The sequence below is a fragment of the Lepus europaeus genome, chromosome X (genome assembly GCF_033115175.1).
Source record: "Lepus europaeus isolate LE1 chromosome X, mLepTim1.pri, whole genome shotgun sequence".
NCBI classification, from domain to species: Eukaryota; Metazoa; Chordata; class Mammalia; order Lagomorpha; family Leporidae; genus Lepus; species Lepus europaeus.
The window spans coordinates 57,505,866-57,517,026 of NC_084850.1; positions in this window are offsets into that span (position 1 = coordinate 57,505,866).

An 11,161-nucleotide genomic window follows, 5' to 3' on the forward strand; every position below is an offset into this window, starting at 1 on the left:
GTATCCTCCGTTTATAACAACTTGTGCTTGTTATAGCTATTCCAGTCCCACTACAAATTCATTTAGAGATTTTCTCAGTTTCTTTTTTAGATATTATTTTCATTTTTCTGTTGAGTTTACCTGTCATCTTATTAAAAGTATATTAATTTTATGGACATTTTGAGATTTGATGATTGTTTACAGCCCTTGTCTCTTCTGTTGAGGAATAGTGTTTTTTTTTTCTTCATAATATTTGTTGAACCCTTTACTTAGTGTAGGGTTAACTATATGATCATTAAGTAAACTGAAAATAGATCTTTGTAAAAATTAAGAGTGGGAGGAGGAAGAAGAGTTGGAGTATGGACAGGAGGGAGGGTAGGGTGGGAAGTATCACTATGCTCCTAAATATGTATATATTAAATGCATGAAACTTGTTTACCTTAATTGAAATTTTAAAATATTTTAATAGGGATTATACATCTTTGTTAAGTCTAAAATCTGAGTATCTAGGAGAATTTTCATATTGATTGGTTTTCTTGGACTTAGGGTCATATTTTGTCCTTTGTATGTTATCAATTTTTGAATGTTGATATTTTGAAAATTGTGTTAAAATCAATTCATATATTGTCTTTCTTTAAATAATGTTGCATTTCATTTTGGCAGTCAGGTCCTATATTGGCAGTTCTTGCTTATGTAGAGGCTTGGCATAGTGTTGGGGTGAATTTAGTGCTGCTGTAGCAATATAGCATGGTCCTTTTCCTAATGCCTGGCTATTCTGTTGCCTAAGTTCAATGCTGGGAATTTTATTGAGGTCTCTCTTAGCCCAATATTTTTGAAGTACTATGCAACCTTTAGAATCTCTGTTCTATTATCAATCTCACAATAGCCTCTTGCTGCTAATGCTCATACAATCATACCATGCACATGTATATCCCAACGCTTGGCCAATGACCTATGGAAAACCCCAGCAGATGTATTTGTGAACCCTGCTGTACAGTTCCTTTCTTTTTGCTATCCATCCCTGAACTTCAATATCTAGCTGCTCAGATCAGCAGCACTATCATGGTAATCTTAGGTTTTGCTTCCCTAAATCTCACTATGCAAATTATCCCAAAGCAGACAACTGACATGAATATGGGACTCACTTTGTATATTTTCTTTATTCTTAGTGATCAAAGTCATGCACTGCTATTGTCTAATATTTAAAAACAGCTGCTTTTTTATTATTTCTAGTTTTCTAGTTTTTTTAAAAAAGATTTTATTTATTTATTTATTACAAAGGGAGGGAGAGACAGAGAGAAAGGTCTTCCATTTGCTGGTTCACTCCCCAAATGGCTGCAATTGCCGGAGCTGGGCTGATCTGAAGTCAAGAGCCACGAGCTTCTTCCTGGTCTCCCATGTGGCTGCAGGGGCCCAAGTACTTGGGCCATCTTTTACCACTTTTCCGGGCCATAGCAGAGAGCTGGATCAGAAAAATAGCAGCCAGGACTTGAACGGGTGCCCAAATGGAGTGCTGGTGCCACGGGTGGAGGCTTAGCCCACAGCACTGCCATCTAGTATTATAGTTTGTAAAATAGTGGGTATTACTAGTTCCTCCATCATGACCCAAAGTAGAAGTCTTCCTGTTTTCTTATGCTTTAGTAAATTTGTTTTTCAAGTATGATCATTATTGATCACTTTACAAAGTAAGAGATGGCAAATGAATGAGTCAGGATCCAAGCCCAGACCCTCTTAATTCTAAATCCCATGTATTTTCCAGTACACTGTGTTGCCTCACTATTTGCTTTCTAGATTTAGTGATTTGACAGATGCTTAAGAGGTACCATTACAGCCAAATACCTTCCCTCACAATCTAACAAGGGAATCTGAAAATTTCATTATCTTAATATCCTTTTTTTAAAAACTTTTATTTAATGAATATAAAGTTCCAAAGTACAGCTTATGGATTACAATGGCTCCCCCCCCCCCACATAACTTCCCTCCCACCCGCAACCCTCCCCTTTCCTGCTCCCTCTCCCCTTCCATTCACATCAAGATTCATTTTCAATTCTCTTTATATACAGAAGATCAGTTTAGTATATGTTAAGTAAATATTTCAACAGTTTGCACCCACATAGCAACATAAAGTGAAAAATACTGTTGGAGTACTAGTTATAGCATTAAATCACAATGTACAGCACATTAAGCACAAAGATCCTACATGATATTTTAAAAAAATTGATTAATTTTCTATGCAATTTCCAATTTAAAACCAAGTTTTTTTTTACATTTTCAATTATCTTTATATACAGAAGATCGATTCAGTATATACTAAGTAAAGATTTCATCAGTTTGCACCCACACAGAAACACAAAGTGTAAAAATACTGTTTCAGTACTAGTTATAGCATTACTTCACATTGGACAACACATTAAGGACAGATCCCGCATGAGACGAAAGTACACAGTGACTCCTGATGTTGATTTAACAATTTGACACTCTTGTTTATGGCGTCAGTAATCTCCTGAGGCTCTAGTCATGAGTTGCCAAGGCTATGGAAGCCTTTAGGGTTCGCCGACTTCGATTTTATTCCGACAGGGTCATAGTCAAAGTGGAAGTTCTCTCCTCCCTTCAGAGAAAGGTACCTCCTTCTTTGATGGCCCTGTTCTTTCCACTGGGATCTCATCGCAGAGATCGTTCATTTTAGGTTTTTTTTTTTTTTTTTTCAGAGTGTCTTGGCTTTCCATGCCTAAAATACTCTCATGGGCTCTTCAGCCAGAGCCGAATGCCTTAAGGGCTGATTCTGAGGCCAGAGTGCTATTTAGGACATCTGCCATTCTATAAGTCTGCTGTGTATCCTGCTTCCCATGTTGGATCGTTCTCTCCCTTTTTGATTCTGTCAGTTAGTATTAGTAGACACTAGTCTTGTTTGTGTGATCCCTTTGACTCTTAATCCTATCATTATGATCAATTGTGAACTGAGATTGATCACTTGGACTAGTGAGATGGCATTGGTACATGCCACTTTGATGGGATTGTATTGGAATCCCCTGGCACGTTTCTAACTCCACCATTTGGGGCAAGTCCGATTGAGCATGTCCCAAATTGTACATCTCCTCCCTCTCTTATTCCCACTCTTATATTTAACAGGGATCACTTTTCAGTTAAAATTTATACACCTAAGAATAATTGTGTGTTAATTACAGAGTTCAAACAATAGTACCAGAACAAAAAAATACTATAATGGATGAAGTATTGCTTTGTACATCAACAGTCAGGACAAGAGCTGATCAAGTCACTGTTTCTCATAGTGTCCAAATCACTTCAACACGTTTCCTCTTTGGTGCTCAGTTAGTTGTCACCGATCAGGGAGAACATATGATATTTGTCCCTTTGGGACTGGCTTAATTCACTCTGCATGATGTTTCCAGATTCCTCCATCTTGTTGCATATGACTGGGTTTCATTGTTCCTTACTGCTATATAGTATTCTATGGAGTACGTGTCCCATAATTTCTTTATCCAGTCTACTGTTGATGGGCATTTGGGTTGGTTCCAGGTCTCAGCTATTGTGAATTGATCTGCAATAAACATTAATCTGCAGACGGCTTTTTTGTTTGCCAATTTAATTTCCTTTGGGTAAATTCCAAGGAGTAGGATGGCTGGGTTGTATGATAGGGTTATAGTCAGGTTTCTGAGGAATCTCCAGACTGACTTCCATAGTGGCTTAACCACTTTGCATTCCCACCAACAGTGAGTTAGTGTCCCTTTTTCCCCACATCCTCTCCAGCATCTGTTGTTGGTAGATTTCTGAATGTGAGCCATTCTCACCGGGGTGAGGTGGAACCTCATTGTGGTTTTGATTTGCATTTCTCTGATTGCTAGTGATCTTGAACATTTTTTCATGTGTCTGTTGGCCATTTGGATTTCCTCTTTCGAAATATGTCTATTGAGGTCCTTGGCCCATCTCTTAAGTGGGTTGTTTGTTCTGTTGTTGTGGAGTTTTCTTTGTAGATTCTGGTTATCAACCCTTTATCTGTTGCATAGTTTGCAAATATTTTTTTTCATTCTGTTGGTTGCCTATTCACTTTCCTGACTGTATCTTTTGAAGTACAGAAACTTCTCAATTTGATGTAATCCCAAATGTTAAATTTGCCTTGACTGCCGGTGCTTTTGGGGTATTTTCCAAGAAGTCTTTGCCAGTACCTATATCCTGCAGGGTTTCTCCAATGCTCTCTAATAATTTGATGGTGTTGGGTTGCAGATTTAAGTCTTTAATCCATGTTGAGTGAATTTTTGTGTAAGGTGAAAGGTAGGGGTCTTGCTTCATGATTCTGCATGTGGAAATCCAATTTTCCCAGCACCATTTATTGAATAGACTGTCTTTACTCCAGGGATTGGTTTTGATCTTAATATCCTTTTTAAAAGTTTAAATATCCATAAATGTAGCTACAAATGGTTTAGTAGGAATCAGACTTTATATAAACAAGAGGAGACCTTTAATTACCCATGACAACTCTTCCATGTTGAGGGTAGTGAGACAGAATGATTAAAAAAAAATCTGCTTAAGGTCAAATATCTAGTTACTAAAAGAATCGGGACTTCAATCGTGTGCCTCTCTGTTTGTTTGATATTCTTACTATTAGACTCAGATGCCTCTGTGACTGCTTAGATCAAGTCTTTTTGGAAAAATAGAGCCTAGGGCAGCTGCCTAGGAAAAGGGTACAGCATCTCACAGGCATAATTGCTCCTTATCTTTGAAAAGGCAATGATGATATCATTAAAGTGTAGTCATTCCCTAGTCCGCATACTCTAACATGTTTCTATTTCTGGTTCAGAGAAGAATGCCTGGGCCTCAGCAGGAAACTTTGTCCTAATTACAAGAATGTAAGAAGTGAATCATACCTCCTCTAGGAAGTAATTCCTTCTCAACACAGTGGTGACATGATAATGGGATTAGGCATTGAAATTTGCATGTACTTATGGGATTTCTTAAGTGGAATGAAGCCACCCTCTTTCCTATGTTTCAATTGTAATACCTTTACAGTTCAAATTATTTAAAAGTGTTTGTAAGAATCTAGTAAAATGATCTGTGGCCACTGTCATTAAAAAGATGAGGTTGGGGCCAGTGCTGTGACAAAGCGGGTGAAGCTACAGCCTGTGGTGCCAGCATCCTATATGGGTGACAGTTTGAGTCCCAGCTGCTCCACCTCCAATCCAGCTCCCTGCTAATGCACCTGGGAAAGCATTACGAGATGGCCCAAGTGCTTGTGCTTCTTTGCCCATGTGGGAGACCCGGAGGAAGCTCCTGGCTCATGGCTTTAGATTGGCCCAGCTCTGGCCATTGTAGCCATTTGGGGAGTGAACCAGCGGATGGGAGACCTCTCTCTCTGCCTCTGCCTCTGCCTCTCTGTAACTCTGTCTTTCAAATAAATATATGTCTTAAAAAAGATGAGATTGTCTTAACTGGAGATTTCTTCCTCTTAGCTTCTAGCTATTTGGATATTAGAGTCAGATGGGTAAACAGATGCTAGCCCCTCTTCATTTTAATATCAGTTTTTTCTCATTGTATTGTTTTATGTGTTCTAAAACCTGTTATTATGTCTTCAACTTGTAGAATCTTCTCCTTTTTTCCCTATATCCTAGCTAGAAAAAGGAAAGCTAAATTTTCATCCACCTGACTTTGATATTGGGCAGCTACCAAAACTACTTCTGTGTTTCTCAGTTTTGGACATCATTGTCTGATACAAAATGAACATCCAGACAAATTTCTGGCATAAAACATCAAACCCAAAAAAGAGGTTTTCAATTTCCTTCCCCTTTTGAGTTTCAGTAATGAGGAAGACATGCGATATAGTCATATAAATAATCTAACAAGAGGCTAACTGATATTCCTTGACAAGCATATGGAATCCTGTAACCTCACTACTAAACCATTTCCTAACCTTTTAGGGCAAAATGAGTCTGAGGAATGCCCATTTGATAGTATCATACTCCTCAAACTTCAAATAGAAAAGAAGAATAAATATGAAGTGGTTAAAAACTTATAGATTAAATTGTCAACACTAATATAGAGTGATAAGCAAATAGTGTGCCTAGATAGTCTGCCTCCAACACTATACTCCTAACCATTAGGTAGGGATAATAAACATCGTAATCAGATTTCTGTGGCCATATCCAATTCATGGCTTGCAATATACGTCATTGTGCTTAGAAAAATTTAAAAGTATACAAAGAATATTAAAAGGCACTATGAAATTGTGATATTTGGGGTGGGCATTTGGTGCAGTCATTAAGCCACCACTTGGCATTACCATATCCCTCATCTGACTGGTTTGTGTCCTGGCTATTATGCTTCTTCCAGTCCACTCTACTTTGAATGCACATCCTGGGAGGCAGCAGATGATGGCTCAAGTACTTGAATCCCTGTCACCCATATGGGAGAGCTGGATGCAGGTCCAGGCTCCTGGCTTTGGCCTGGCTAAGCCATTTGAGGAGTGAACAAGTGAATGGAAGATTGATACTCATTCTCATTCTCTCTCTCTCTCTCTCTCCTCCCTCCCTCCATCATTCAGATAAAAACAAAACAGATAAGACAGTTTAAAAATTCCAATATGCCTTTATCTTAAGCTGAGTATGAGTTTCATATTTAATTACTTAACTAGAAAGCAGTCATGACAAGATTCAGTTTCCTTCCTTGCAAACTCAACACACATCAAGCATTTAGCATGTGACAAGCATTATTCGTGGTGCCAGAGAAACAATGATTAACAAGATAGACTGTAAATGAAACTGTAAATGTTGAATTAGATAATCCCTAAGGTCCCTTTTGGGACTAGGCCTAATCAGGGTCACCAGCGTTCTAGATGCATTCTCTATCAGAAAGGTGCTGATTAAACAGTCACTCAATGAACTAGAAAAAGTGTTTCAAGCCTGGACTCAAAATTAACTCAGATCTGAACTGTTTTGTAGTCATAAGACTCCCTTCAATATCTCCAAGTTGCTAATTCAAATAATTGTCTCCAGGGCAAGTCTATTGGAATGTAGCCTCCCTGCTTAGCGCAGGCCCTGGGACAAAAAAAAAAAAAAAAAAAAAAGCCTTAATGATATAAATGTTCTTTTCCTTTCTCCCTATTTTCTGGCTTGGCAAAATTTAAAAGAATAGAGCAATCAGACCTAGAAAAGAGCATATATTTTCCAAAAAGTTGAGATAGGTGGATCAGTAGGAATTATGTTTCTGAAAACCCATATCCTTTGACTTTCAACAGAAGATCCAAGGCCAGGATGCAACTGGACGTCAATCTGTTCAGGACAGACTGGGCATATGTGGAATTCTTTTTTTTTTTTTCTTTGTAGTGAGCCTGCCCATAGGGATCTCAGGTGTTCCTCAGGTCTTAAGTTTTAGGGTTTATGAATACACTGAATCCAATGTGCTATAGTTCAATCTATATGGCTGAACACAGAGTCCATATTTGGAAGTGGCCTGAGATCTAGCTGGAGATGCAGTCAAGGACAAGATCATTGATGACAATGTCCTTCTACAGGTTATATACATGAAAGAAAGTGCCAGATGGACCGAAAACTCTGTTTTATTTAGTTTTCTTACTTGTCTTCATAAGAGAAGAATCAAAATTCATTTTTCCTATTTCACATTTATATACCCAGTGATATAATTATACAATGGCATCACGTTATTCATGTCTGCTCATTTTATAGATAGGGGGACTTAGAAAGTGAAAGTTGTGCATCCAAAATAATTTTGCTCGTTAAAATTGGAGTAGATGATATTTCCCAAAATAGATGACCCTAATTCTGGAAAAAGTAGAAACCTAGGCTTAGATTTCCTGTATCTAATTTCTGTGAATACTTGTTCAGACTTTACTTTCCTCAGTATGGTGAGAATGCAGCTAGCATAGGAGTTCCACACTATGGCGTCACACTTTGGTGGGGAGGAATAGCAGAAAATACTGATGGCTTCTAAAATTAGTTGTGCCCACTGAAAGAAAGGAGCTATTTCAGATGAAAAGACATGATAAGTATTTAGCACAGAATGAGATGCAAAGTTCTGTATCTCCTAGCCCCTGACGTGGCCAAGTGTCCCTGCTTCCAGCCTGTGTCTTATTCACTCATACTTGCAGCCACAGGAGATTTTCTCAAGGACTGACTTCTTTCCTCAGTACTTTGTCATGAACAATATCATTTTCTGGCCAGTTGGGCTGAGTCCAAGAAAAACTATTTCGCTATAAGAAGTAAGGCCCCTTGAGGTGTCAGTTTTATGGTGGCAGATGAAATAAGCAACTAACTGCAGTTAACCCTTACCTGTCCTCAGAAAAATCTTCACATAATGGTATTGACCTAATTCCAATTTATTTGCAGCCATCGTTCTTCTCTGCTTCATGAGTAGTAAGTTTGATTTTCTAGCCTTGCTTTATCTTTTTATCTACCCTCCATCTGTAGCTTGAACTAGGACTCTTCCACTTGCAGCAGCACTGGACTGAGTAAATTAGAATGGCTGAGAATCCTCAGGCCCTTAGCAGCAGCATATTTCAGGTACATGACTCTTCAAGCTGCGCTGCTAACTATTGCTAAGCCACTCTAGCATACTATTTTTGCCCTATTTTCTGTTCCATTTCACTTTACTCATTATCCATTCTTCCTTTAGTTTGGGTTTCAAGAATTTCTTTTCATCTTTTGTTGAACTGTACCTGCTTAATCTAAGCACCCAATTTTCTTTCTGCCTCACTACTTCTACACATTAACAAGTGCAGCTATATTCTTTAAATTGATTCCTCAGAGCTGATACTTATTTTTCTGCAGAACATTCAGCAGGATACAGGAAAGGGGAGATTTCTTTCTCCTGCATTAAAGAGCTCAATACGGAAGAGGTGCTTTGTGCAGCTAGATAGTAAGACAGATTGAACTGTGCTAGTTTGTGTTTGCCTAGGTTTCTTTAGCAGTCTTTCAATGAGCTGGCACCTTTCTATACTTGGCCTTCAGATTTGAATTAACCTTATTCACAGACCTTGAAGTCAAGACAGAGCACTATAAAATATCAGCCAAAGGCAATTTCCTTCAATGGCTCTGTTTGGTTCCATTCAATTTAGTTCCTCTGGAGTCAGATAGCACTAACTTGAAGAGGACTAGTGTGCATAGGAGAGCTTCACAGCTTCTTCCTCTTCTTATCCTGATGGGGTAAACAAATTTAACCAGCTTTGCTTTTGGCTTCGTGGGAGCATATTTTGATTGGGAGTAATCAGAAAGGCAGACAACTGAGAGAACATCTGTGTGCTTAGCACAACAGCCCTCACATTCAGATGGTGAATGCAGATCTGAACTGTTTAAAACACTTAGAAAATATTAGTTAAGCCTTTGACTACTCCGTGTATCACTCCTTGCAGTCCTCATGTTGGAGCCTTGTTTATTTATTTGAAAGAGCTACAATGAGAGGGAAAGCCAGAAAGAGACAATCTTTCATCCACTGGTTCACTCCCCAAGTGGCCACAATGGCCAGGGCGGAGCCGGTATCCAGGGACTTGATACTTCTGCTGCTGCTTTTCCCAGACACATTAGCAGGGAGCTGGATCATAAGTAGAGCAGCTGGAATATGAACTGGTGCCCATATGGGATGCCAGCGTCTCAGGTGGCGGCTTTACCTGCTATGCAACAAAGGTGGCCCCACCATGATTTAGTTTGAACTTCTTTGTTCCTCAGTAAATCCAACAGAGCTTTTTAAGTCAACACACACTAGCAAATATAGTGCCAGCATTGCAGAACTAGGAGAATCACTAATGTCGGTGTCGATATCATGGAGACAGAGCATGCCAAGTCACGGTTATAACAGGAAACACGGCCATTAGCATTATTCACTTATTTAAGAAATAACATTTACTTTTGTTCTGTGCTTTGGGGAAAATTATAAAATGTAAAAATATAAATAGTGAAAGCTTCTCATATTGTGAACCTCAGTAAAAGCTTCAATTAACATTTTGGCATATGTCCTTTTTTATATATCTTATGCCAAAATGTGATTATTCTGGGAGTATAATTTTATATAGTTTTTTGAAGATTATAATGCAGTGACAATTTAACCATGTTGTATATTCCTTTTTAATGACATTTCTCATGACTGAATAATGGCCTATTTCTCTATTTGTTTTATGTATTTAGCTTTTTCTGAATAGTTCGCTTTCATGAAAATTTTACTGAGTATTATGTGTAAAAAATTTTTTCCTGCAGATTTGACATTATTTCCTCATGAGTTAGATTCATAAACACACAGCCACCATTGAATAAAGTCTGCCTCCATGACATGATTGGAACATAAAATTTTACTCTATGTTCTTATGCGATTTGAGCACACTTGATTAAATCATTTACTTTTCCATCAAGGTGTTGGCTATTGTTTAGTAAGCTCCTTAATTAAGCTTTTTTACTTTTCTGAAACTCGTTCTGAAACCCCAGATTTTGAATACTAGTTACAAGTTTGTCAATTTAGTATTGAATGGTATATGTGGTATATGTAATCAATAGCAGCTTTTTATCACATACATACTATGTATCAAGCAATATACTAAAAACTGTATATGGATTATTGAATTCAATATTCTCCAAGATTTCCTCAATCACAAGAGACATGTGGACTTATTACAACAATAGAATCTCAGGACTAGGAAGACATTTAATGGTACTGGATTTCAGTTACTTCTATAAAATGGGCAAACATACTGTCCTTGCCTAACTTACAAGCTTGTCACATGTTGGTAAGAAGATAAAATATTTACTATAAACTTTATGAAAGTTATAAAAAGTCACGTAAAGCAACTTCTTTCATGGTTATTTTATTGGTAATAGGAAATGTACTTGTCTACACCTTCCACAGTGTTGAAAGTCTTTGGTAGTTTTAATAAAATCAATGTAAATAAATCTGGGCCTGGTGAGATTGTAATTTTATATTCTCTTATTTTTTAAAACAAATCATTATATGTTAGGAAGAGAAAACTACAATTCTTTTTTTTTAAAAAAATATTTCTAATGCTGAGCAATTGAAGGAGGGGATGGAGAGAGCAAGAGAGAGAGAGAGAGAGAGAGAGAGAGAGAGGCACCTTGTACCTGCTGATCCACTCAACAGATCAACAGATGCTGGCTACAAATGGGACTGGATCAAACTGAAGCCAGGAACCAGGAACTCCATCTGGGTGTCTTAC